We start from the raw sequence: 4,513 nt of genomic DNA, 5'->3' as shown, positions 1-4,513 counted from the left end.
ATTGCTTCTTAAAGCTACTTGATAACAGCAGCAAGATAGAAACATTTGAGAGGGATCACAGTCGCATGACTTATATTGCCATACATTACTTTTAGCAACAACATTTATCTCTCTCTCTCTCTCTCTCTCTCTCTCTCTCTCTCTCTCTCTCTCTCTCTCTCGACAGGGTTTTTCTCTGTGTAGCCCTGGGTGTCCTGGAACTCGATTTGCAGACCAGGCTGGCTGAAATTCACAGAGATCCACCTGCCTCTGCTTTTAGTACACTACCAAACCTGAAAGACAGGATTTTTTTTTTTCAGGCCTTGAATTCCCTATTTAGCCAAGTCTTTTTTCAAAGTCTGGGTCTTTCTCCTCCTCCGTTAGCTTTCGGAGCATTGGGACTGAAAGAAGTACCAACACACCCAGCTAGTGTTCCCAGAGTTGCTCTTTACAGCCCTGGCTGTCCTGGAATTTGCAGAAGTTTAGGGTAGGGGGACAGGTATGACAACCAAACCCTGTAACAGGAAGAGACTGAGGGATGCTGGGAAAACCGGGTAGCCATGTTTGATTAATATGTTAAATGAGCACTTCAGTAAGCCCTCTGTCCTTGGGTTGATACTGAACAATATTTTATTGTGCAAAAATGGTGAATAGTTTTTATAATGATGCTTTTGATAATGTCCATCTTGGAGTTTTCTGACCCACAACAGAGAGGAAGAAAGGCAGAGGTTGTTTTTAAATTAATGATTAGTTAAACAAAGTAGTTTGGTATATGTGACAACGAGAGAAAGGTCGGGGTTGGTCCCAGAACTGAGGAGGCAGATGCAAGCGAATGACGTACATGCATAATCATTCATACATACACACATATATCAAACATACATACATACACACAACACACATATTAGACCAGCTGGTATAATCCTATAATCCCAGTCTGTTTGGGTTACAGAGTGAATTCCAGTTGGCCTTAGCAGTTTAGTGAGATATTGCCTTGCAAAAATAAATATAAAAAACATGAAGCAAATCTTGATGGGATAGCCTGGTCTATACAGTTAATTCCAGACCAGCCAGGCCTACATAGAAATTCAAATCAACTAGGTTTGGCACCACATCCCTTTAATGCCAGAACTCTGGAGGCAAAAGCAGGTAGATCTCTGTTAGTTTGAGGCCAGCCTGGTACCAGGTGTGCCAGAGCTATATTTTGAGATTCTGGCTCTATTTATTTATTTGTGTTTTTTTTTGGTTTTGGTTTTGGTTTTTCGAGACAGGGTTTCTCTGTGTAGCCCTGGCTGTCCTGGAACTCACTCTGTATACCAGGTTGGCCTCGAACTCAGAAATCCACCTGCCTCTGCCTCCCAAGTGCTGGGATTAAAGGCGTGCACCACCACGCCTGGCTCTGTTTGTTTGTTTTTTGAGGAAGGGAAAAAGAGGGTTGGAATGGTAAAAGATTCAACTAGGCTATGATACCAACAACAAAAAAAGATAAGCAAGCCAGAGAAGCCTAGTGAGATGGCTCAGTACAGTGTTTGTTGCTCAAGCATGAGGACCTCAGTTTGGATCCCCGACAGGCACTTTAAAAGGGTGGCCCAGTGAATTTCCATATCCCAGAGACTGGCCTTTGGAGACAGGAGGAAACCGGCTTGCTGGCCAGCCAGTCTAGCTGAACCCACAAGCTCCAAGTTCAATGAGAGACCATCTCAGGAAATAAGCAAGAAACTGAGGAACTCAAGTGACATTGATCAGTGACCTGTACACACACACACACACACACACACACACACACACACACACACACACTCGTCAGAGCATGGGGGAACACAACAAAATCAAATAGGACTAGAGCTTCCAGTGGACAAAACCAACTTTCCTCAGAAGCAGAATAGAATGCCTGCCCTCAGGAGCCATTAGCCTTCCCACCCGCCAGCTCTCCACAGAGCATCCCTAGATGTTGCAAAGTCACTATGGCTGCTTTCTAGAGAGCATTTCCTGAACCACAATACCCAGAATGCCCTGCTGGGGATAGGGTTGCAGAGGTAGGGAAACATTTGGAGGAGCGGCACCTTGGTGTCTGTGGCCTGCAGCAGTTGCCATTCTCTAACTATAGTTTTGGCTCCTAGTGTCCCCCACACACACACCCACTCCTTGGAAACGCAGGGCAGGGGACTGAGTCACTTGGTGTAGGAGGCCCGCCTTCTACACACCCCACTACCAAACTCAAGAGAACAGTTTCCGCACCTGCTTCTCTGTGTTCCCTTTGTTGTGTAAGGACAAATCACTAGAGCAGCGCACGCAGACATTTCCTGGGGTGTTTCTCCCTTTAAACCCTAACAGGTAAACGAAAGGTGAAAGGTCGGTTCCTGGTCTAACTAGATGACATGTGCCATGCTTCAGCAGCTGGGGCTCACTGACAAGCTAGGGAGCCTCCTCTTCCTCCTGTCCCCACTTAATTTCCTCCCTCCATTTTTTTTTTCTTCAGGCTCTAGCGGATATAGCTCAAGTTGGCCTCAGAGTCATGCTCCACCTGCCTCCACTTCCTCAGCAGAAGTGCAGGGACTTCCGGTGTGCAGCCCCAGCTTCACAGAGTTCTCCCAGCCGTGCTACTGAGAGGTGAATGTGGTTATCCGACAAGTGTTGAGTCTATACCTGTCTTGAAGTGCAGAAGCCTTTCTGAGCCGGTAAGGTGTTGTCTTTGAGACAGGTTTCCTGTAGCCCAGGCTGGACCTAGGATTTCGTGTAGCCTTTCTTTCTATGGACCTAACTTTCTATGTAGATGAGGATGACCATGACTTTTTTTTTTTTTTTTTACTTTTTGAGACAGGGTTTCTTTGTGTAGCCCTGGCTTACTCACTCTGTAGACCAGGCTGGCCTCAAACTCAGAGGCCTTCCTGCCTTGCCTTCCAAGGGCTAGGATCAAAGGTGTGCACCACCATACCTGGCTTGGCTTACACTCTGGAGTGTTGCATCCTGGTCTTATGACAATGACTTAGTTGCGTGCCTGTGTTCTGGGCGGGGGGAGGGAGGATAGGGTTAGAGTGCAGAGATGGACTAGGCAGTACGAGAACCTGCAGACGACCTCAGTTCAGTCCCCCACACTCAGTGGCTCACAACCGTCTAGTTCTAGTTCTAGCAGATCCAATGGCCTCTGCTGGCCGCTATGGGCACCAAACATACACATATGGTGCACAAATATATATGCAGGCAAAACACCCGTATGCATAAAATAAAATCAAGAATCCCCTTTCTAAGCTTGAGAAGGCTGTAGCGAAGCATGTTAGTGGTGGCTTTGCCTCTGCTCTTTCTCTGGAGTCTTCAGACATCTTCAGAACAGCTCTTTCTCCTTCACTTGTTGTCTAAACTCAGGGGCCTCCTTACAGCCAACTCATTTGCAGGTCATTTGTTTACCCCGCGGGGATAAACTGCCTCTCTTGACTCTTAAAGGTCTCCAGTGGCCCTTACAAACACACATTGCCCCTAGCTACCAGCAGAGTCTGGGGAACAGGGTATTCTTCTGAGAAGTTCTCACTCTCTTCTGCCGACCTGGGGAAAATATTACCAAGAGCTATAGACTGTTACTATCCATATGCATGCGACTTATCAGTGTATCTGTGCTTCCATATACAAAGAGCACTCTTAGAAAACAAGAGTATACAAAACTAAAGTCAAGCTGGGTGTGGTGGTCCTCGCCTTTAATCCTAGCACTTGGGAGGCAGAAGCAGGTGGATCTCTGAGTTCAACTCCCTCCTGGTCTACAAATCGAGTTCCAAGACAGCTAGGGCTGCACAGAGAAACCCTGTCTTGAAGCACCAAAAAGAGAAGAAAACTAAATCATTCCACCTAGTTAGGAGGCCACACAGCAGTAGGACCACAAATTTGAGGACAGCATGGCAAACAAACAAAGCTCTCAAGGGGGAAACAAAGAAAAGCAGACAAAAAAAAAAAAAAAAAAAAACAGGAAGGAACAAAGCTTAAATCATAGAAACATGAAACACAAGCACCAAGGTGGTATAGGTGTAACTCAGTGGCAGAACCCTCGACTTGCAAGCCCTTCCCGTCTCCAGAACAGCAGCTGTACCACCCTGAATAATGAACAACAATAAATATAATTTGAAATATGTTCTTTGTTCCCCGAATGTATTTATTCTGATGCATGGGAATGAACTGCCTAGTGTTCCAGATGTCATTGCAAATTAAATGAAGTTTCCTCATAGGTTTTAATCATGAAGGAATCCCTGTCCTTCCCCTCCCTGAAATCAAGGTAAAGGTCTTTTGAGGTAGTTATACAATCCTTCCTCCAGTCTGCAGGGTAGGGGTAGGGGAGCTCAGGATCACATAGTGTTAAGAGGTTTCAGGCAAGAAGAACATGAACAGACGTGTTTACATGAATTATTTTGTGTCTCTTAATTCCAGCAGTTCTCAACCTGTGGATCATGATCTCTTTGGCAAGCCTCAATTTCTAAAAAATATTTACATTACGATTCATAACAGTAGCAAAGTTTTGAAAGTAACAAGGGAAATAATTGTATGGTTAGGG

This window comes from Mus pahari, chromosome 2 (assembly GCF_900095145.1).
Source record: "Mus pahari chromosome 2, PAHARI_EIJ_v1.1, whole genome shotgun sequence".
Taxonomy (NCBI): domain Eukaryota; kingdom Metazoa; phylum Chordata; class Mammalia; order Rodentia; family Muridae; genus Mus; species Mus pahari.
The sequence above is the reverse complement of the archived record's forward strand: the minus strand, read 5'-3'. Positions refer to the sequence as shown.